Source organism: Mobula birostris, chromosome 6 (assembly GCF_030028105.1).
Source record: "Mobula birostris isolate sMobBir1 chromosome 6, sMobBir1.hap1, whole genome shotgun sequence".
Lineage (NCBI taxonomy): Eukaryota > Metazoa > Chordata > Chondrichthyes > Myliobatiformes > Myliobatidae > Mobula > Mobula birostris.
The window spans coordinates 23,802,011-23,827,031 of record NC_092375.1 but is presented as its reverse complement, the minus strand read 5'-3'; the positions used below and the strand labels follow the sequence as shown (position 1 = coordinate 23,827,031).

The following is a 25,021-nucleotide window of genomic DNA, read 5'->3' as shown; positions in this document are numbered from 1 at the left end:
TAGCCCAGGAAATTATAGACCATTGAGTCTTACTTCAGTGGTTGGTAAGTTGAAGGAGAAGATCCTGAGAGGCTGGATTTATGAACGTTTGGAGAGGTATAATATGATTAGGAATAGTCAACATGGCTTTGTCAAAGGCAGGTCATGCCTTATGAGCCTGATTGAATTTTTTGAGGATGTGACTAAGCACATTGATGAAGGAAGAGCAGTAGGTGTAGTGTATATGGATTTCAGCAAGGAATTTGATAAGGTATCCCATGCAAGGCTTATTGAGAAAGTGAGGAGGCATGGGATCCAAGGGGACATTGCTTTGTAGATCCAGAACTGGCTTGCCCACAGAAGGCAAAGAGTGGTTATAAACGGGTCATATTCTGCATGAAGGTCGGTGACCAGCGGTGTGTCTCAGGGATCTGTTCTGGGACCCTTACTGTTCGTGATTTTTATAAATAACCTGGATGAGGAAGTGGAGGGATGGGTTAGTAAATATGCTGATGACAGAAAGGTTGGAGGTGTTGTGGGTAGTGTGAAGGGCTGTCAGAGGCTACAGCGGGACAACGATAGGATGCAAAACTGGGCTGAGAATTGGCAGATGGAGTTCAACCCAGGTAAGTGTGATGTGGTTCATTTTGGTAGGTCAAATATGATAGCAGAATATAGTTTTAATGGTAAGCTCTTGGCAGTGTGGAGGATCAGAGGGATCTTAGGGTCCGAGTCCATAGGACACTCAAAGCAGCTCGCAGGTTGACTCTGTGGTTAAGAAGGCTTACGGTGTATTGGCCTTCATTAATCGTCAAATTGAATTTAGGAGCCGAGAGGTAATGTTGCAGCTATATAGGACCCTGGTCAGGCGACACTTGGGAGTACTGTGCTCAGTTCTGGTCGCCTCACTACAGGAGGGATGTGGAAGCCATAGAAAGGGTGCAGAGGAGATTTACAAGGATGTTGCCTTAATTGGGGAGCATGCCTTATAAAAACAGGTTGGGTGAACTTGGCCTTTTCTCCTTGGAGCGACAGAGGATGAGGGGTGACCTGATAGAGGTGTATAAGATGATGAGAGGCATTGATCATGTGGATAGTCAGAGGCTTTTTCCCAGGGCTGAAATGGTTGCCACTAGAGGACACAGGTTTAAGGTGCTGGGGAGTAGGTACAGAAGAGATGTCAGGGGTAAGTTTTTTACGCAGAGAGTGATGAGTGCGTGGAATGGGCTGCCAGCAACGGTGGTGGAGGCGGATATGATAGGGTCTTTTAGGAGACTTTTGGATTGGTACATGGGTAAGCCTAGTAATCTCTAAGGTAGGGAAATGTTCGGCACAACTTTGTGGGCCAAAGGGCCTGTATTGTGCTGCAGGTTTTCTACGTTTGTATGTTACTTAACTGATTCCACACACTATGGTCTCACTTTCAAAGAGTCTGCAACTCATGTTCTCGATATTATTTATTTATTGTTTTTTTTTCTCTCTTTTTAATTTGCATAATTTGTCTTTTGCAGATTGTTTGTTTGTCTGTCTTTATTGTGTGCAGTTTGAATCTATTGTGTTTCTTTGTATTCACTGTGTGTATCTGCGACAAAATGGATCTCAGGGAAGTATATTGTGACATATATGTATTATGTTAATAAATTTACTTTGAAATTTTGAAGTGAGTGAGTGGAAGTGTTGCAAAAAATACTCGACATTAATTTGTGGACTGTGGAAAGATGACATACGGAGTAAAAGATACCAGATCTTGGCCATTGAATTATGTTTCAAATGATAGGTTTCAGGAGGTTCATGCAGAATAATCCAGTCACTGGGGAAGAAAATGCAGTGGCTAGAGAGGAACCTAACACAACAATTTGGCTGTGATGTCTTCACAATTCTAGAATGTCAATCCCAAAGTTCGTCTGTGAACTTCCCTTGACAAAGTAATTTTTGTCTATTTCATTAGTAGCCCTTCTTCCTATATAAACACTTGAAATTTATATATTTATTTCACGCTGTGCCACCAGAAACCCTGAAATAACCCTAGCCTAATCACAGGACAATTTACAATGACCAATTAACAATCTAACCAGTACTGTAAGTCCTTGGACTGTAGGAAGAAACTGGAGCACCTGGAGGAAACCCACACAATCCATGGGGAGGACGCCAGGATTAAACTCCAAACTCCGATGCCCTGAGCTATGACAGTATTGTGCTAACTCCCTACGCTAGCATGGCGCCCCTATCAATGCAAAGATTTCCTTATGCATTTATAATTCAGCTGATCACAAAGCAGACACTTTCACCCTACTAAAGGATTTAGGTAGCTTTCAGGTTTAGGGTGACAAATTGTAGGCACCATTTACACCTCTTGGATCTCATATAATAAACACAAAAGATTCTGCAGTTGCTGGAAATCCAGAGCAACAATCACAAAATGCTGGAGGAACTTAGCAGGTCAGGTAGCATCTATGGAGAAGAACGAACAGTCTACATTTCGGGCCAAGACCCTTCATTCGATAAAGTTATAAGTTTGAAGTAAATTTATTATTAAAGTACATATATTGTCACCCTGAGATTCATTTCCTTGTGGGCATACTCAATAAATCAAATAATTATAATAGAATCAGTGAACGGCTGCACCAACAGGGCAGACATCAGTGTGCAAAAGACAACGAATTGTGCAAATACCAAATGAAAGAAAAAAAGTAAATAATAATAACAATAAAGCCAAGGAAAACCAGAAACAATCCACATTACAGGATCCTGTCTCAGTTTAACTCAATCTGATTACTTACACGGGCTCAATCAAGTGGCAAACATCATTCACCAAAATCTTGCTTTAAAATACAAACTCATAAAAGAAATCATATCTTACTATAAATACAAGCCTGATCCAGTTTTAGAGTCCAAATACCACAAATTATATTATGACCAATCCATTATTACAGATAGGGCAATTCATAATAACTCTTCGGATATATTAATACAGGATAAACAAGCAAGAACAACTTAATTAATAGTCATTCCAAACACAGAGAACTTACAGAAATCAATAATTGGAAAAGCACCAGAAATATGCTGAATTAAAAGAGTAAATTGAAGGGCTTTGGACAGGGTATACATTGTTCCGATAGAAATATCTACCACTGGTATCAAACCAAAGGCACTACACAATAGCATTAAACAATTAAGGATATACAGTAATATCTATGTAAATCTTCAGAAAGCCACCATACTAAACACCACTGGAATAGTCCTAAAGTTCCTAGCAGTTAAAAAATGAGCATGCTTAGCTATGCCCACACCTCAGGTTTTACCAGCTTGATGGAGCTGAGAAAAATACCTTTTTTATAAATAATAATAATAATAATAATGAGATGAAGAGTCCTTGAAAGTGTCTGAACAATTCAGTGATGGGGCGAGTGAAGTAATCCCCTCCTGCAGGTGTTCTCAGTAATACAAAGAATTACAACAGAATCACACAAAGAAAGATGGGCGAACAGCCAATGTACAATAAAAGACAGTCTGTACAAATACAAAAGAAAAACAATAATTCAGTAAATAATACTGAGAACATGAGTTGTAGAGTACCGGGCTGCGAGGAAACGATATGATTTGGCGATAGGAGTCAGCTGCACCTTTCCTCATTCCCTGTCACTCACTGTTGAGCTTGAACGCACGCGAGGTCATTACCCGCGCGTCATCCACGTCAGCGCGGGAAGGAGATCAACTGCTCGAGCTTGCAAATGACGGCGGGCTGAAAAGTATGTTTGACATAACATCTCTGCCGGCATTCTGGATCAAGGTCAAGGGCTAAATATCCTGAGATAGCCACGAAAGCACTGAAAACGTTGCTTCCAGTTCCAACATATCTCTGCAATGAATGCAACGAAAACTAAATTGCGGAATAGACTGGACATAAGGAACCCCCTTCGAGTATTGCTGTCTCCCATCACCCCTCGATGGGATCGTCTTGTTGCAGGAAAACAAGCCCAGGGCTCCCACCGATTCAGCGATATTGGTGCGTTGCAATGATTTTATATGTTCATACGGGGAAAACATGTGCTGTGTGTTTAATATCCAAAGGTTACTTAAAGTGTTATGATGCCATTGACTGATAAGTGACTTATATAACTATATAACAATTACAGCACGGAAACTGGCCATCCCTGCCCTTCTAGTCCGTGCCGAACGCTACTCTCACCTCGTCCCACCGACCTGCACTCAGCCCATACCCCTCCATTCCTTTCCTGTCCATATACCTGTCCAATTTTTCTTTAAATAATATCGAACCTGCCTCTACCACTTCTGCTGGAAGTTCTTTCAACACTTGAAGCTCCCCGTCCTCCCCGATGATTGACTTATCACTATATTCATGCGAGGAAAATATGCGCTGTGTGTTTAATATTAAATTCGTTAGATAAACCCTTTTAGAAACAAAATTGAGTGTATTAGCCCCTTATTACCAATATTCCGGTCGTGATAAATACCCCCCCCCCGAACAGAATCGCCAAAAACACTGCAGAGAATAATATCGGCAGGTACACGGATGCGCACTGGTGCCCGCGCAAGGCTTCATGGTCATTGTAGTCTTTTTGCCTGCTACTCTTGTCCGTTGGGAACACTACCTCCCCCCCCCAGGTTGGCTGGTCCGCAAGAATATTGTCAATATTAAACCGGTCCGCAGCGCAAAAAAGGTTGGGGACCCCTGGGTTAGGGCATAAAGGAATACGGGGAGAAGGCAAGAGAATGAAAATTAGATCAGCCATGATGAAATGGCGGAGCAGATTTGATGGGCCAAATAGCCTACTTCTGCTCCTTTATCATTTTGTCTTGTGGTCTAAAACATGGATTCACCATTACTCCACTGTTCATGAGGGAGCCCTAACCTGCATCTCCTCTATTTCCCACACTTATTATTTCCTCTATTGACTGAACTTCTGCATTTAACCTATACCACCCTGCCTCCAAACCCCACACCCACCCCTCCATAACCACGAGTTGCCCCTACAGCTTCTCTCTCACTGCATTCCAGACCCTAAACAGCACTTCTAGGTGAGGATGTCTTTCACATGTATATCTCCCCAGGCTTGTTTTTTGCATCCGGTGCTCCCGTTGAGTTCTATTCAGATGCAGACTGGCTGACGTCTCCGTGGCTGCCTGGATCTCCAGGTTTTCGGGCATTTTCGTTCTCTTTCCCATTCCCACACTGATGTGTTTGTCCTTTGCCTTTTCTGATGACAGCTGAGGCTAAATGAAGGCTAAAGGATATCAAAGGTTGCGCATGGGCGTCAAAAGTTATGGGGAAAAGGTAGGAGAATGGGGTTGAGAGTAATAATAAATCAGCCGTGATGAAATGGCGAAGCAGGCTCAATAGGTCAAAAGCCTAATTCTGCTCCTATGTTTTATGGCCTAAGGTAGTGACTTTCAACCGTTTTTTTGGCCACGGTCCCCTTAGGAACTCTTCTCAGGTTCCAGGGCCCCCCTTTCAAACAGGGATACAACACGAATGGATAGACAGAAAATCATCTATTATTGAATACCAAGAAAACTTGAACATTCCAACATACTGGACAAAATTTTAAAAAAAGACTGTATGAAATTAAGCATCTATCAGGCCTAATGCGATCCTTGAGCTTGGTGCTTCTCTGCAAGTTTCGTGATATCGGGCTCCAAGTTAGACAATGACAGTCGGAGGTCACTTCTTGTTGCGATATCAATTCTGTTCCTGGATTTTGTCAAGGAAGCTACCTTGCAGAATGGGCTCTCAACCAAATATGTTGAGGGAAAGGCAATAAAAAAATCTTTGGGCTTTTTCTCCACAGTGTTGTAAATTTATTCCGCAGATCACTCTTGATCCAAAAACCTTTTTGAATCTGACTGAACTGATGAAGTGCAGTTATATCACTCTGAAGATCAATCAAACTCTCTTGAATTTCTGCCTCAACTGGGTGGGTTGTACTTCAAATGGATTCAAAATCCAATCCGGGATACCAAGGTTTAATAGGTCATTAAATCTTTCTTGCATATCCTTGTGCATCTACTTGAGATGTTTCCCATAAACGGTACGGTTATCGTCCTTCAGTGCCTCTGCGATCGTCTTCAGGTTTGGAAATTGTAAAAATTCCCAACGTTCCATATTGTGGCAATAGACTTCGAGTTTCTTAAGAAACAATGGCTTCCTTACAATCTACGAGGTTACTGTTTTTGCCCTGTAAAGTCTTGTTTAACAAATTAAGTTTCTGAAAGTTATCTGCCAGATAAAATATGTCTGCCTTAGCATCAACGAGTCTTTCTCCATGCTCTTTATCAGAAATGAAGGAAACTGTGGTGTCCCAGAGTGTAAAGAAACATTGAAGACAGTTTCCCTTGGAACGCCACCTCACCTCAGTATGCAGCAGCAGTGTCCGGAAGTCTTCATCATTTTCTTCACACAGCTGCCGGAAAAGATGATCCTGAAGGGCATGGGATTTGATGAAGTTTACAGTCTTTATGGCAACTAAAGGCGAAAGACTGAGACGTCCTCCTAAGTTTTTAGCTACTCGGTGCTCCCTGTGAATGACACAACGAATAGTAAAGACAGAAGGTATAACTCTTTTTAGATGGGCGATGAATCCTCTGTATCGACCAACCATAGAAGCAGCACCATCAGTTGCACAAGCAATTATACTCTCCATTGCAATATCGTTCTTGCTTAAGTAACTTTTGACTTCTTCAAAAATAGACAGTCCCTTAGTATCCATTTTAATCCTCCTGGCAAACAACATCTCTTCCATCAGTTTATTTCCATTCCAGAATCTCACAGAAGCCATGAGAAGAGCGTCATTCGTCTAGAAACATAGAAAATAGGTGCAGGAGTAGGCCATTCGGCCCCTTGAGCCTGCACTGCCATTCAGTATGATGATGGCTGATCATCCAACCAGAACCCTGTACCTGCCTTTTCTCCATACTCCCTGATCCCTTTAGCCACAAGGGCTAACTCCCTCTTAAATATAGCCAATGAACTGGCCTCAACTGTTTCCTGTGGCAGAGAATTCCACAGATTCACCACTCCCTGTGTGAAGAAGTTTTTCCTCATCTCGGTCCTAAAAGGCTTCTCCTTTATCCTTAACCTGTGACCCCTCGTTCTGGACTTCCCCAACATCAGAAACAATCTTCCTGCATCTAGCCTGTCCAATCCCTTTAGAATTTTATACGTTTCAATAAGATCTCCCCTCAATCTTCTAAAGTCCAGAGAGTATAAGCCTAGTCGATCCAGTCTTTCACCATATGAAAGTCCTGCCATCCCAGGAATCAATCTGGTGAACCTTCTTTGTACACCCTCTATGGCAAGAATGTCTTTCCTCAGATTAGGGGACCAAAACTGCACACAATACTCCAGGTGTGGTCTCACCAAGGCCTTGTACAACTGCAGTAGTACCTCCTTGCTCCTGTACTCAAATCCTCTTGCTATGAATGCCAGCATACCATTCGCCATTTTCACCGCCTGCTGTACCTGCATGCCCACTTTCAATGACTGGTGTACAATGACACCCAGGTCTCATTGTACCTCCCCTTTTCCTAATTGGCCACCATTCAGATAATAATGTTTTCCTGTTCTTGCCACCGAAGTGGAAAACCTCACATTTATCCACATTAAATTGCATCTGCCATGAATTTGCCCACTCACCTAACCTATCCAAGTCACCCTGCATCCTCTTCGCATCCTCCTCACAGCTAACACTGCCACCCAGCTTCGTGTCTTCTGCAAATTTGGAGATGCTGCATTTAATTCCCTCGTCTAAGTCATTAATATATATTGTAAACAACTGGAGTCCCAGCACTGAGCCTTGTGGTACCCCACTAGTCACTGCCTGCCATTCTGAAAAGATCCCATTTATTCCCACTCTTTGCTTCTAATTGTAAAGAGAATTTCTTGGATTGTAATGAACTGACCAATCCCTCTTCAATGTCCCGTGCCATCTCATCGATTCTTCTGGCACGCGAAATACAGATACATTGCTGACAAAAAATGCTGTCACCCAGAGCCAGGGATTTTTTTTTCCGTGACTTCATATGCAGTAATAAACACTTTTCACAACCTACCTTAACATATAATATATCCAAACACATGTACTTTAAAGTTACTAGGCTAAAAAGGGCCTAGCAAGACACGCTGATCTTCGGAGAATGAAGTATGGTGATAATGGATGCAAGAACCCTTGATTGAATACGTTGACCCGGTGCAGTCTGATTCGTGACTGACTCTGAAGTGAGGCTGTGTGGGAGGAGCTGAAGCGAGGAATTTACCAGGTGCGCCGAATTCAAACGGTGAGTTGCAGCAAGTATGGGGTACAGAGAGAGATGATGAGAATTAAACTAAGGGAATTGGGGGTGCAGGAATTCACATTAAAAGGGTTGCTGGGCATGGGTAAGAGAGCACAGGTTAGGGTATTTTTTAGCTTTCTTAAGGGGTACAGGGTTTTTTTTATATAGGATATTACGGTTAAACAGGAATAGGGTACTAGGATGGCCAAAGATGGGAGGATAAAGTGTAGGTTAGGGTATATGTGTGTGTGTGTGTGAGAGAGAGAGAGAGAGATTGGGTGAAGGGATTTAGAATGTACGTCTATGGCACACTCCGGAGCAGAAGGTGGCAGTAGTGCACCATCAAGCTGGGTGCCAACTGCCGTAAAACAAGACACAGAGAGACAGACAGAATTCAAACCGTGTGTTGGAAAGATATTATAAATAGAAGGGAAACGACTGACTCCAATGAAGGTTGCTGCTTGGATATTCCATTGGCTCAGTTACCAGGGCCCCCATAAACCCTTGAGGCTCCCCCTCTCACAGTTTTCAGTTGGTGGCCTCCTTCAAATGTCCCAGGGCCCCCGTTGAGAATGGTTGGTCTAAAGGGACAGCATATTATAGTCTGCCTGGTTAGCTGAGAACATGGCAGCATGGATATTGAATTCAGCACTGCTCCCCTCTGCACCTCTTTTGTTTCTCCTCCTGATCTACCTGGCCCTCATCAACAAGTTTCATCCTCCTCTATCCTCTACTCATTGGCCCCACTGGATTCCAGCCCCCCCCAACCATTCTCCTAACCCCTCTCCACTTCCCTACCCTGCTCTCATGTCAGATGACATCAGTCTCAGTTTTATTTGTCACTTCGACCTCTCATCTCCTAGCTTCTGAAGTTACTCCCAAAGTTCAGATTTCAAAGTAAATTTATTATCAAAGTACATATACTGTACGTCACCATTTACTACCACTACCCTGAGAGGCTTTTTACTGTGGGTATTCACAGTAGGTATAACAAATACAATAGAATCTCATCTGTTTATCACTGGCAAGAGGCGCCAATGACCAAACATGGGCATCTTACAGATTCTTCTTCAGAACTGAGATGAATTGCAGCCTGAAAACTTGCGATTTCTGAATGTATTTTTGGGCTGACTGAATGACCTGGCGCTTGAGCCATTCCCAAGGGGATTCGGCGTGGCTAGCAGCCATGACCGTCGCGGGGCATGTACGCTGCGTCGTTTCGTTAAGGCGGCATACGAACCTGTGCGCGGTTCCATGCCGATTAAAGCACCGAGAGCGGAAAACCAAAAGTGCCGGCTGCTTGCGTTTGAGCGGTCTCCCTCTCGCTGCTGCCGGCGGAAGGTGCTGGAGTCCTGGGTCCCTCGCTAGAAAGTTCGATCGGCTCTTGGCTCATGGCCGAGGTTTGATGTTTAACGTCCTCAGCGCGATTTGAGACGCACAGCAATCGACACTGCACTGAACTAACTGACTGACTGACTTGGTGGCTGTGCCCGAGCTGACTGGCATTACTCGTCTCGGCGGCTGGTCGTTCTGGACTCACTTCTGGAGACTCTACACGATTTGATATTCAATTTGTATTGTGCTATTTGTTTGCTTTTAGCGTGATTTATTTTTTAGCACGTCTGATGGTCTTGTGCGGGTTTTTTCTGTAAACTGGATTCTGTGGCGTTTCTTTGTTCTGTGCTGTTCTGCGAAGAAGACAAGTCTCAGGGTTGCATACTGTATACCTACTTTGATAATAAATGCCATTTGAACTTTGAACCTCCCCTCACCTGGCTCACCTATGCCCTGACAGCTCATTCTCCACGCCTTCCCTCCATCTTTTTAAACTGGGTATATCCCCCTTATCTTTCAGCCCAGATGAAGTGTCAACTCCAAACATTGACTGTATCTTCCCCCCCCCCCAAAAAAACAAAGGCTGTCTGACCCACTTTTTGAATAACTTTCCTAGGTTCTTCAGGCTCCTGCTACTGAAGTGTGAGAGATTACTTGATGTATTTAATTTATTTGTTATTCTGGTTGATTGGGATGGACTATTGGACAGGGCAAGTCTTGTTTTAGTCAATGAAATCACCATTGTTACCTGGTTGTTCTCTTGCCACAAGGTTTCTATTATTAAGTTGAACCCATAGTCTTGCATTAGCTCTTTTCCTCATGTTTTTACTTCCAAAAGTCCTCGTTTACCAATAATTCCAGACCTGAATCACTAAAACCCAATCATACTGTATTAACTAACACAGCTTGGTATAGCCTCGAATTTTATTGGTCCATTTGCAACCCCTCCGTCCCCATCTCCATCTTTCTGTCTCCATCTCTGTAGACAGTCTATCTTCTAATACCTTTTATAAACCCACTGACTCTCACAGCTGTCTGGACTATACCTCTTCCCACCTTGTCACTTGTAAAAATGCCATCCCCTTCTCTCAGTTCCTCCAACTCCACCGCATCTGCTCTCAGGATGAGGCTTTTCATTCCGGAACAGCTGAGATACTGATATCTCCTCTTCCTTCCTCCATCATCAATGTTCTTCCCCTTCCCTTACTTCCATGGTCTTCTGTTCTCTCCTATCTGATTTCCCCCTTCTCCAGCATTTTATCTCTTTCCATAAGACAAAGGAGCAGAAGTCAGCCATTCGGCCCATCGAGTCTGCTCCGCCATTTTATCATGAGCTGATCCATTCTCCCATTTAGTCCCACTCCCCCGATCAACTTTCACCAATCAACTTCCCAGCTCTTTACTTCATCCCCTCCCCCCTCACCTGGTTTCACTTATCACCTGCCACCTTGTACTTCTTCCTACCTCCCCCTACTTTCTTACTCTGATGTGAGAGTGAGTGAGTGTGTGTGTGTGAGATAAAAACTATTGGGATACACAGTGGTTTTGATGGATTCTAGATCAAGGTCTCTTTGGGGGCTTTGCTGTTGCTTACCTGGTGGGTGGTACGAGTGGCTGATGCTTTTTGCTGAAATAAGTAAGGGGAAGGATTGATGCTTTGCTGCTGCTTGTGCATGGGAGGAGGGGGTGGCTTTGGGCTTCTAACATTTTCCTGTCATTCATTCTTTGGGGTTTTTCATCTGTTTTGTCAATGTCTGTGAAGAGTAAGAATTTAAGGTTGTATACTGTATACATTCTCTGATTTTAAATTGAACCATTGAACATATTGAACTTCTTAAATGCTGTCAGTGATCCTGCTTTAACCACTCCCTTGGATGCTGCATTAGAGGTACTTATAATTCTCTGGGCAAAGACTGTCCTCTTCATATCTCGTTCTAATTCTCTCCTCCCTTACTTAAACCTATGTCCTCTGGTTATATCCACCTCTGATATAGAGCATCGAATGGCACTCACAATGGTGATTATAAAAGCACTTGTCTGTCCTCCAACTTCATGAGTCATCCTGCATTTCTATATTTTACTATCGTACTCACCCTTAACGCAGTGCAGTCATGGTGACCCACACTCTAAACATCCTGGATGTCTGGAAGCTGAGGATGTCGGAGCCCTGTAGGAATTCTCTTCACCTCTCTCCCATTGGACAGAAGACACAAAAGCTTGAGAGCAAGTACCACCAAAATCAAATACTGTAACCTTCTATCTCATTCTTATCAGACTTCTTAACAGATTTCTTGTGCCAAAGCTGAACTCTTTATCTCCCAGTCTGCCACAACATGACGCTTTATTTGTACATCTACACTGGAATTCCTCTGTTGAGTGCAAAACTATATTCTGCAATTTGTGTTTCTTGATGTACCTTGATGATTGGACTGGATGACATGCATACAAAAGCTTTTGACCGTATCTCAGTACATGTGACAACAATAAACCTAGATACCAGTGTAGTTAAATTGAGGGACAAAAAGAAATGAAACTGATTAGCACAGACAGAGATGGTGCTGTTGATGCACACTGACATTTTGCAGGCAACTCACAGAACATCTAGATAGACTTTTTCTGAACTTCTATTGCATTAATCTGAAGTTGGCAATTTCCCCTTAAGTAATGTACTTCTGAAATCTTTTGGAAATTGGTTGTTTTCTTTGTTGTGTGCAGTTTTTCTATTGATTCTATTGTGTTTCTTTGTATTTAATGTGAATACCTGCATGAAAATGAATCTCAGTATAAATTTACTTTACCTTATCTTTACTTTACAGATAAATACAGATAAAAAGAGTTGTGGTTCCGTCATGCGAGGAGGGAACTCAGGAGCAGAATTTTCCTGATTAATCCCTATGCTGAATGCTAGGATAAAGAAGTTAGAGTGGTGCAGGAGGATGGAACTCGTGGTCCTAAAACGTTGGGACATTGCAGGACAGGGACAACATACTCAAGAAAGATGGATGGCACATAAACAGAGCTAGCCTCAATGTCCTCAAGGGGAGGCCAGGGTGGAGGAGGGATAAAATTATTTGCTGCTTGTGGTTCTGGTCTTAATAAAATAATACAAAAAACAAAGTGAGATCATTAGGATATTTTCAAACTAATCATCTGCACTGGAAATATTCTGTGTCATTAGACTATCTGAGATAGGTTTAGGAACAATGTTTTGTGCACTTATTTTGAAATATTTCCAATAGAAATTAACTTACATTTACACTTTAGGAGATTAATCTTTATGTGATGCTCTTATTCTTGTGAGCTGTCTTCTGAAGTAGCTCTTCTGCTGTTCTCTGCCAAAACTTCCACTCCTTTCTGTTACATTGTGCTGTGTCAGTCTGAATAAAAACTAAGCCCTTTTTAATACAGTATTCATTCAGAGAATGAAGATGTCACCAGGAAAATTGCTCATCATTAGTTGTCTTTAGCCAGCAGTCTTGAATCTCTGCAGGAGGTTTTGATTTCCTGCACAGCTACTTTGGACTTGGTTGGTTATCTGATTGTGCAGTTTACATAGAACATAGAATAGTACAGCACAGTACAAGCCCTTTGGCCCACAATGTTGTGCTGACCCTTAAACCCTGCCTCCCATATAACCCCCCCACCTTAAATTCCTCCATATACCTGTCTAGTAGTCTCTTAAATTTCACTAGTGTATCTGCCTCCACCTCTGACTCAGGCAGTGCATTCCACGCACCAACCACTCTGAGTAAAAATCTTCCTCTAATATCCCCCTTGAACTTCCCACCCCTTACCTTAAAGCCATGCCCTCTTGTATTCAGCAGTGGTGCCCTGGGGAAGAGGTGCTGGCTGTCCACTCTATCTATTCCTCTTAATATGTTGTATACCTCTATCATGTCTCCTGTCATCCTCCTTCTCTCCAAAGAGTAAAGCCCTAGCTCCCTTAATTTCTGATCATAATGCATACTCTCTAAACCAGGCAGCATCCTGGTAAATCTCCTCTGTACCCTTTCCAATGTATCCACATCCTTCCTATAGTGAGGCGACCAGAACTGGACACAGTACCCTAAGTGTGGCCTAGCCAGAGTTTTATAGAGCTGCATCATTACATCGCGACTCTTAAACTCTATCCCTCGACTTACGAAAGCTAACACCCCATAAGCTTTCTTAACTACCCTACCTACCTGTTAGGCAACTTTCAGGGATCTGTGGACATGTACCCCCAGATCCTCTGCTCCTCCACACTACCAAGTATCCTGCCATTTACTTTGTACTCTGCCTTGGAGTTTGTCCTAACAAAGTGTACCATCTCACACTTCTCCGGGTTGAACTCCATCTGCCACTTCGCAGCCCACTTCTGCATCCTATCAATGTCTCTCTGCAATCTTCGACAATCCTCTACACTATCCACAACACCACCAACCTTTGTGTCATCTGCAAACTTGCCAACCCACCCTTCTACCCCCACATCCAGGTCATTAATAAAAATCAGGAAAAGTAGAGGACCCAGAACCGATCCTTGTGGGGCACCACTAGTCACAACCCTCCAATCTGAATGTACTTTCTCCACCATGACCCTCTGCCTTCTGCAGGCAAGCCAATTCTGAATCCACCTGGCCAAACTTCCCTGGATCCCATGCCTTCTGACTTTCTGAATAAGCCTCCCAGGTGGAACCTTATCAAATGCCTTGCTAAAATCCATGTAGATCACATCCACTGCATTACCCTCATCTATATGCCTGGTCACTTGCTCAAAGAACTCTATCAGGCTTGTTAGACACAATCTGCCCTTCACAAAGCCATGCTGACTGTCCCTGATCAGATTATGAATCTCTAAATACCCATAGATCCTATCTCTAAGAATCTTTTCCAACAGCTTTCCCACCACAGATGTAAGGCTCACTGGTCTATAATTACCCGGACTATCCCTACTACCTTTTTTGAACAAGGGGATAACATTAGCCTCCCTCCAATCTTCCGGTACCATCCCCGTGGACAACGAGGACATAAAGATCCTAGCCCAAGGCTCAGCAATCTCTTCCCTCGCCTCGTGGAGTAGCCCAGGGACTTATTTGTCCTAATATATTTTAACAACTCCAACACCTCCTCTCCATTAATATCAACATGCTCCAGAACATCAACCTCTCTCGTATTGTCCTCACCGTCATCAAGTTCCCTCTCATTGGTGAATACCGAAGAGAAGTATTTATTGAGGACCTCACTCAATTCCACAGCCTCCAGGCACATCTTCCCACCTTTATCTCTAATCGGTCCTACCTTTGCTCCTGTCATCCTTTTGTTCTTCACATAATTGAAGAACGCCTTAGGGTTTTCCTTTACCCTACTCGCCAAGGCCTTCTCATGCCCCCTTCTTGCTCTCCTCAGCCCCTTCTTAAGCTCCTTTCTTGCTACCCTATATTCCTCAATAGACCCATCTGATCCTTGCTTCCTAAACTCATGTATGCTGCCTTCTTCCACCCGACTAGATTTTCCACCTCACTTGTCACCCATGGTTCCTTCACCCTACCATTCTTTATCTTCCTCACCGTGACAAATTTATCCCTAACATCCTGCAAGAGATCCCTAAACATCAACCACATGTCCATAGTACATTTCCCTGCAAAAACATTATTCCAATTCACACCCACAAGTTCTAGCCTTATATCCTCATAATTTGCCCTTCCCCAATTAAAAATTTTCCTGTCCTCTCTGATTCTATCCTTTTCCATGATAATGCTAAAGGCCAGGGAGCGGTGGTCACTATCCCCCAGATGCTCACCCACTGAGAGATCTGTGACCTGACCCGGTTCGTTACCTAATACTAGATCTAGTATGGCATTCCCCCTAGTCGGCCTGTCAAGATACTGTGAAAGCAATACGTCCTGGACACACTTAACAAACTTTAAACACAAAATATTCTGCAGATGCTGGGGTCAAAGCAACACTCACAACAAGCTGGAGGAACTCAGCAGGTCAGGCAGCATCTGTGGAAATGATCAGTCAACGTTTCAGGCCAGAACCCTTCATCAGGACTGAAGAGGGAAGGGGCAGAGGCCCTATAAAGAAGGTGGGGGGAGGGTGGGAAGGAGAAGGCTAGAGGGTTCCAGGTGAAAAACCAGTAAGGGGAAAGATAAAGGGGTGGGGGAGGGGAAAGGCAGGAAAGGTGAAGAAGGAATAGGAGAAAGCACAATGGGTAGTAGAAGGCAGCTGGGGGAGGGGGCAGAGTGGAATTGGGATAGGGGAAGGGAGGGGGAGGGAATTACCGGAAGTTGGAGAATTCAATGTTCATACCAAGGGGCTGGAGACTATCCAGACGGTATATGAGGTGTTGCTCTTCCAACCTGAGTTTAGCCTCATCTTGGCAGTAGAGGAGGCCATGTATGGACATATCCAAATGGGAATGTGAAGCAGAGTTGAAGTTGTGGCAGACGGAGCGGAGGTGCTTAATGAAGCAGTTCCCCAATCTGAGTTGGATTTCACCGATGTAGAGGAGGCCGCACCGGGAGCACCGGATGCAATAGATGACCCCAACAGACTCAAAAGTGAAGTGTTGCCTCATCTGGAAGGACTGTTCGGGGCCCTGAATGGTGGCAAGAGAGGAGGTGTAGGGACAGGCGTAGAATTTATGCTTACAGGGATAAGTGCTAGGTGGGAGATCCGTGGGGAGGGACGTGTGGACCAGGGAGTCGCGGAGGGAACGATCCCTGCGGAAAGTGGAGAGGGGTAGAGAGGGAAAGATGTGCTTAGTGGTGGGGTCCTTTTGAAGGTGGCGGTAGGTGCGACGGATAATGTGTTGGACCGGAGGCTGGTGGGGTGGTAGGTGAGGATAAGGGGAACTCTGTCCCTGTTGTGGTGGCAGGAGGATGGGGTGAGGGCCAAAGTGTGGGAAATGGAGGAGATACGGGTAAGGGCATCATTGATGACGGCAGAAGGGAAACCATGATCCTTAAAGAAAGAGGACACTTGAGATGGCCTGGAACGGAAAACCTCATCCTGGGAGCAGATGCGGTGGAAACGGAGGAACTGGGAATAGGAAATGGCATTTTTGCATGTGGCAGGGTGGGAAGAGGTATTGTCGAGGTAGCTATGAGAGTCAGTGGGCTTGTAGAAGATGTCAGTGGGCAGTCTGTCTCCAGAGATGGAGACCGAGAGATCAAGAAAGGGGAGAGAAGTGTCCGAGATAGACCAGGTGAATTTGAGGGCTGGGTGGAAGTTTGAAGTAAGGTCGATGAAATTGACGAGCTCAGCATGCGTGCAGGAAGCAGCACCAATGTGGTCGTCAATGTAGCAAAGGAAAAGTTGGGGAGCAATACCAGTATAGATTTGGAACACGAACTGTTCCACATAACCAACGAAGAGGCAGGCATAGCTGGGGCCCATGCGAATGCCCATAGCTATACCCTTGGTCTGAAGAAAGTGGGAAGAGCCAAAAGAGAAGTTATTAAGTGTGAGTACCAGTTCTGCCAACCGGAGGAAGGTAGTGGTGGTGGGGAACTGGTGAGGTCTATTGTCCAGAAAGTAGCGGAGGGCCTTGAGTCCTCCCAGGTGAGGCAACGCTTCATTTGTGGGGTCATCTATTGCATTCGGTGCTCCCGGTGCGGCCTCCTCTACATCGGTGAAACCCAACACAGATAGGGGGACCGCTTCGTTGAGCACCTCTGCTCTGTCCGCCACAACAGACAGGATCTCCCAGTTGCCACCCACTTCAACTCTGCTTCACATTCCCATTCGGTTATGTCCATACTGCCATGATGAGGCTAAACTCAGGTTGGAGGAGCAACACCTCATATACCGTCTGAGTAGTGGTAGTGGGGAACTGGTGAGGTCTATTGTCCAGAAAACTCAGGTTAGAGGAGCAACACCTCATATACCGTCTGGGTAATTTCCAGCCCCTTGGTATGAACATTGAATTCTCCAACTTCTGGTAATTCCCTCCCCCTCCTTTCCCTTATCCCAGTTTCACTCTGCCCCCTCCCCCAGCTGCCTACTACCTCCCTTATGGTTCTGCTTCCTTCTATGACCCATTGTGCTTTCCCCTATTCCTTCTTCACCTTTCCTGCCTATCCCCTCCCTGCTCCCTCTCCCCCACCCCTTTATCTTTTCCCTTACTAGTTTTTCACCTGGAACCTTCCAGCCTTCTCCTTCCCACCCTCCCCCCACCTTCTTTTAGGGTCTCTGCCCCCTCCCTCTTCAGTCCTGATGAAGGGTTCTGGCCCGAAACGTTGACTGATCGTTTCCACGGACTGCCTGACCTGCTGAGTTCCTCCAGCTTGTTGTGAGTGTTGCCTTAACAAACTCTGCTCCATCTAAACCATTGGAATTATTCAGGTGCCAATCAATATTAGGGAAGTTAAAGTCACCCATGATAACAACCCTGTTAGTTTTACACCTTTCCAAAATCTGCCTTACAATCTGCTCCTCGGTATCTCTGCTGCCACCAGGGGGCCTATAGAATACTCCCAATAGAGTAACTGCTCCCTTCCTGCTCCTGACTTCCATACTGACTCAAAAGAGGATCCTGCTACATTACCTACCCTTTCTGCAGCTGTAATAGTCTCCCTGACTAGTAATGCCACCCATCCTCCCCTTTCGCCCCCTCTCTATCCCTTTTAAAGCACTGAAATCCAGGAATATTGAAAATCCATTCCTGCCCTGGTGCCAGCCAAGTCTCTGTAATGGCCACTACATCATAATTCCATGTATGTATCCAAGCTCTCAGTTCATCATCTTTGTTCCTGATGCTTCTTGCATTGAAGTATACGTACTTTAGCCCTTCTACCTTCCTACCTTTACACCCTTTATTCTGCTTCTGTTTCCTTAAAGCCTCTCTATATGTTAGATCTGGCTTTACTCCATGTACTACTTCCACTGCTCTATTGCTCTGGGTCCCATCCCCCTTGCAAATTAGTTTAAATCCTCCCGAACCAAGCTAGCAAAGCTACCTGCAAGGATATTGCTCCCCCTCGAGTTCAGGTGCAACCCATCCAATCTGTACAGGTCCCACCTTCCCCAGAAGGTGTCCCAATGATCCAAAAATCTAAAACTCTGCCCCCTGCACCAACTGCTCAGCCACGCATTCAACTGCCATCTCCTCCAAATCTTACCATCACTATCACGTAACACTGGCAGCAATCCTGAGAACGCCACTCTTGAGGTCCTGTTCTTCAGCCTTGTGCTTAGTTCCTGAAACTCACACTTCAGGACCTCATCCCTCTTCCTGCCTATGTCATTGGCACCAACATATCACGACTTCTGGTTGCTTTCCCTCTCATACCATGATGTCGTTCACCCGGTCAGAGACATCCTGGACCCTGGCACCCGGAAAGCAACAAACCATGTGGGTGTCCTTCTCATGTCCACAAAATCTTCTGTCTGCTCCCCTGACTATAGAGTCCCCAATGACGACAGCTCTCCTCTTCTCTGTCCCACCCTTCTGCACCACAGGGTCAGACTCAGTGCTGGAGGCCCTGCCACCATGGCTCACCCCTGGTCGGTCGTCCCTGTCAACAGTATCCAGGATAGTAAACTTATTATTCAGGGGAATGGCTACAGGGGTGCTCTGCACTACCTGTCTACTCACCTTCGCTTCCCCAACCTCTGCCTGTCACTCAACTACCTGCTTCCGGCAGCCTAGGTGTGACTACCTCCTCGTAGCTCTCATCTATGACTGCCCCATTCTCCTTTATGAGTCGAAGGTCTAGTATGAAGTTTGAGGACTTTATAAACAATGTATCTTTACCTGTCAATGTCATCTTTACAAACAAGTCATCAAAAACTTTGCTAGTTGTTTAGTTGTAAAAATATAAGAAAACTTTCAAGTTCTTGCATGGTGGAAATTTGCCTTCTTTGTCTTTTGCCCCTAAATCAACCTGGTAGGATATTTAGTGATGATTTCCAGCCAAACAATTCATAATCATTATATAATCATCATATAATTCTACCTGTTCTTTAAAAATGGAAAATAGGATCATAGAGTCATTCAGCACAGAAATATGTACATTGGTTCACCAATTGGTTAACTGTAAGACTATAACCATATATAACCATCTAACAATTACAGCACGGAAACAGGCCATCTCGGCCCTTCTAGTCCGTGCCGAACTCTTACCCTATCCTATTCCCACCGACCTGCACTCAGCCCATAACCCTCCATTCCTTTCCTGTCCATATATCTATCCAATTTAATTTTAAACGACAACATCGAACCTGCCTCAACCACTTCTGCTGGAAGTTCATTCCACACAGCTACCACTCTCTGAATAAAGAAGTTCCCCCTCATGTTACCCCTAAACTTTTGTCCTCTAATTCTTCTCAAACTTTTAACCTTTCCTTTCAACCTAACAGGAACATAAAGATTCTGAACCCTCAAAATTTCATCTTTAAATGACCTCCATTTCTCTGTTACATCCTTCCCATGAAAGAAATTTTCCCAATCTGCTCCTTCTAAATCCTTTCGCACCTCCTCAAAGTTAGCCTTTCTCCAATCAAAAATCTCAATCCTAGGTCCAGTCCTATCCTTCTCCATAATTACACTGAAACTAATTGTATTGTGATCATTGGACCCGAAGTGCTCCCCAACACATACTTCCGTCACCTGCCCTGTCTCATTCCCTAACAGGAGATCCAACACTGCCCCTTCTGTAGTTGGTACCTCTATGTATTGCTTCAAAAAACTATCCTGTACACATTTTACAAACTCCAAACCATCCAGCCCTTTTACAGAATGGGCTTCCCATTCTATGTGTGGAAGGATAGGACTGGACCTAGGATTGAGATTTTGCTATGTCTAGGAGCAGGTTTAGGTCATTTGGCCCATCGAGTTAGCTCCGCCCGATTCTTCCAAAGTCATCAAATGCTCCTCATATGTTAACTCTTCATAGCAGGATTATTCTCGTGAACATCCTCTGAAGTCTGGACCATCTCCAATGCCAGCACATCCCTGCTTAGGTAAGGGGCCTCGAACTGCTCACAATACTGCAAGTGCAGTCTGATCAGTGCCTTGTAAAACCTTAAATTTACATCCTATTTTTATATTTTCGTCCTCTCAAATTGAATGTTAACATTGTGTTTGCCTTCCTTACCACCAACTCAACCTGCAAGTAGCTATCAATAACAACCCACTGACGAGCACCAATTGGTCCTTGGCCTTATGCCTTGATGGTTCATATGTTCATCTAGATTTTTCTTAAATATTCATCGGGTACTTATTTCCAGCGTCTTCTTAGGCAGTGCATTTCAACTTCAACCACCCTCTATGTTTGAGAGTGACGAACAGATCTGAAACTTAAATTAACAAGTGTTGGTTAAAAGGACTGAGAAAATAGATTTTAGTCCCCATTTCCATTCTGACATGTCTGTTGAATGTCTCCTCTACACCACAGTAATGCTACTCTGAGGTTGCAAGAGGAACACCTTGTATTTCATTGGGTAGCCTACAACCTGATGGCATGAACATTGGGTTATTGACTTCTGGCAATTTCTCCCTGTTCCCTTTTTTATTTCCATTCCCTAATCTGGCTCCTCTCTTATCCTTTCTCTTCTCCTCACCTAACTATCACATCCCTCTGGTGCCCTTTCTCTTTCCTTTTCTCCCATGGTCCACTTTTCTATCCTATTGGATTCCTTCTTATTCAGCCCTTTACCTCTTTCACCTATCACCTCCCAGCTTCTCACTTCATCTCCTCTCCAACACTTACCTACATTCCCGCCACCTGACTTCACCTATCACTTTCCAGCTTGTACTCCTTCCCCTCCCCTCACCTTGTTGTTCTGTGTTTTTTCCCTCTATCTTTCTAGTCCTGATAAAGGGTCTTGGCCTGAAATGTTGACTGTTTATTCCTCTCCATGGCTAGTGCCTGATCTGTCAACTTCCTCCAGCATTTTGTGTGTGCTACTCTGTATTTCCAGCATCTGCAGAATACTTTGTGTTTATGAGAAACCAGACTGAAAGGTACGAGAGTATATAAACTGTGTCAGACATTTCATGATATATTTCAAAGTTCTCAATGGATATATTTCATTTAGAAAATAAGGCCATATAAGAAAGTAAATAGCTTATCCATGTTTAATTAAGGAAGCTAAGATTAGTCTTACATTGTAAAGGCATATAAATAGATCAGAATCCTAATCTTCGTTCTAAAACCGTAAGAAAACTTCAAACTCTTGCCACAGTAGAACAACATTTGTCTGTTATTTCTTGTACCTCAAAACCTACATCATAGGATATTTAGTGATGATTCAAAGTACAAAGTAAGTTTATTATCAAAGTACATATATGTCACCATCTGTTACCATGAGATTTGTTTTCTTGTGGGCATTCACAGTAAATACGAAGAAACACAAATCAATGCAAAACCACACACAAGACAGACAAATAACCAAAGTACAAAAGGCAAACAACAGTATAAAGACAAAGAAACAAACAGAATATTAATAATAAATAAATAAACAATAAATATTGAGAACCTGACATGAAGAAACCTTTAATCCGAGGAATCTGAGGTCCCCTAATCTGAGGAAAGACATTCTTGCCATAGAGGGAGTACAAAGAAGGTTCATCAGATTGATTCCTGGGATGGCAGGACTTTCATATGATGAAAGACTTGATGGACTAGGCTTATACTCGCTGGAATTTAGAAGATTGAGGGAGGATCTTATTCAGACGTACAAAATCCTAAAAGGATTGGACAGGCTAGATGCAGGAAGATTGTTCCCGATGTTGGGGAAGTCCAGAACGAGGGGTCACAGTTTAAGGATAAAAGGGGAAGCCTTTTAGGACCGAGATGAGGAAAAACTTCTTAGTCATAGTCATAGTCATACTTTATTGATCCGGGGGGAAATTGGTTTTTGTTACAGTTGCACCATAAATAATTAAATAGTAATATGTAAATTATGCCAGTAAGTTATGAAATAAGTCCAGGACCAGCCTATTGGCTCAGGGTGTCTGACCCTCCAAGGGAGGAGTTGTAAAGTTTGTTGGCCACGGGCAGGAATGACTTCCTATGACGCTCTGTGTTGCATCTCGGTGGAATGAGTCTCTGGTTGAATGTACTCCTGTGCTCCTGTGTACTCCTTCACACAGAGAGTGGTGAATCTGTGGAATTCTCTGCCACAGGAAACAGTTGAGGCCAGTTCATTGGCTATATTTAAGAGGAAGTTAGATATGGCCCTTGTGGCTAAAGGGATCAGGGGGTATGGAGAGAAGGCAGGTACAGGGTTCTGAGTTGGATGATCAGCCATGATCATACTGAATGGCAGTGCAGGCTTGAAGGGCCGAATGGCCTACTCCTGCACCTACTTTCTATGTTCCTATGTTTTAAAATGAGTCCATAGGTTGTGAGAACAGTTCAGTCCTGGGGTAAGTGAATTTGAGTGAGATTAACCTCCCTGGTTCAAGAACCTGATGGTTCAGGCTACTCTCACCCAAACAGTTAATAATAATTATACCATCATCATATAATTCATAATAATTATATAATCATCACCTAATAAAGAGGATGAGTGGCATTGCACATTGGAGAAAATGTCACAGCAGTGTTCTGAGGGGACATATTGGAGATCTTGTCTACTGAGACAATATGAGCAGAACTGAGGAATAAGAAAGGATGACCATGCTAATGGGTGTATATTATAGACTTTTCAACAATCAATGAGATTTAAAGGAGCAAATTTGTAGAGATAGCAGACAGTTGCAAGAAGAACAAGGTTGTAAAAGTAGGTGATTTTAACTTTGCATATATTGACTGGGTCTCCATACTGTAAAAGGACTTGATGGGATAGAGTTTGTCAAATGTTCAGGAAAGTTTCCTTAATCAATACGTAGACGTTCCAACTAGAGAGGGTATGGTACCGGATCTCCTTTTAGAGAATGAAACAGGACAGATGACAGAAGTTGTGTGCAGGGGAGCAAGTGTTCAGAATTATAATGGAGAAGATGGGACTGGTCCTCAAGTTGAGATTCTAAATTGGAGAAAGACCAATTCTGAAGGCATCAGAAGACACCTGACAGGTTTGGTAAAGGATAAGCTGTTTTCCAGCAAATGGATGCTTGGTAAATGGGAGGTTTTCAAAAGTGAAATTTTGAGAGTACAGAATTTGTATGTTCCTGTTAGAATGAAAGGCAAGGCTAACATGTTTAGAGAGCCTTCGTTTTTGATGGATATTAAGGCCCCGGTTAAGAAGAAGTGCATAACTTGTATAGGCAGTTAGTATCAAATGAGGTGCTTGGGGCATACATAAAATGGAAGAGGAGGGCTGAAAGAGGACATGTGGTTCATTTGGCAGAGAAGGTGAAAGAGAATCCCAAGGGCTTATCTAGATATATTAAGTGCAAAAGTATAGCAAGTGTCAACGCTGATCCTCTTCTAGATTAGTGTGGTTAGAAGCAGAGAAAACCTATAGTACAATACAGGCCCTTCAGCCCACAATGCTATGCCGAACATGTACTTACTTTAGAAATTACCTAGGGTTCCCCATAGCACTCTATTTTTCTAAGCTCCATGTACCTATCCAGGAGTCTCTTAAAAGACCCTATTGTATCCGCCTCCACCACCGTTGCCAGCAGCCCATTCCACGCACTAACCACTCTGCGTAAAAAAAAAAAAAACTTACCCCTGACATCTTTGTACCTACTTCCAAGCACCTTAGTATGGTGCCCTCTCATATTAGCCATTTCAGCCCTGGGAAAAAGCCTCTGACTATCTACATGATCAATGCCTCTTATCATCTTTTACACTTCTATCAGGTCACCTCTCATCCTCCACTGCTCCAAGGAGAAAAGGCAGAATTCACTCAACCTGTTCTCATAAGGCATGTTCCCCAATCCAGGCAACATCCTTGTAAATCTCTTCTGCACCCTTTCAATGGTTTCCACTGGTACATGGTTCTTAACTACTTTGTATGTGGTAATCTATGCTTGGAGATGGAAGAGATCTTAAATGATTTTTTTTGCATTTATATTTACTCAGGAGATAGACACAGGGTCTATAGAACTGAGGCAAAAGAGGAATGAGGCCTGGAACATATCTGGATTACAGAAGAGTATGTGCTTGCTGTCTTGAGCCAAATTAGATTGGATAAATCTGCAGAGCCAGACGAGGTTTTCCCTGTACCTTGTGAGAGGCTAGTGCAGAAATTGTAGAGATAATTAAAACAGCACTAGCCGTGGGTGAGGTGCTGGAGGATTGGAGGATAGATAATGTTGTTCTTTTATTCAAGACAAGCTGTAAGAATAAGTCAGAAAAATACAGGCCAGTGAATCTGACATCAGTTGTCATTACATTTTTGTAAGTTATCATAAGGGAAAGGATATATAAGTACTTGGATAGACAGGATCTGATTAGGGATAATCAGCATGCCTTTGTACGCAGTAGGTCATGGAAGAAGCTATTTGTTGCAGACAAGCATGAGATATATT

The 25,021-nt window shown here is 43.7% G+C and overlaps 1 long non-coding RNA gene across 2 annotated transcripts in view; it reads left to right on the top strand.

Moving 5' to 3' along the window:
* Window positions 1-3,673: 3,673 nt before the first annotated feature.
* Window positions 3,674-25,021, top strand: part of LOC140198857 (uncharacterized) — a 59,681-nt gene continuing 38,333 nt past the window's right edge. For both annotated transcript variants that reach the window (XR_011886274.1, XR_011886275.1), the window contains exon 1: window positions 3,674-3,985. This is a non-coding gene — a long non-coding RNA (uncharacterized lncRNA). The remainder of the gene's footprint in view (window positions 3,986-25,021) is intronic.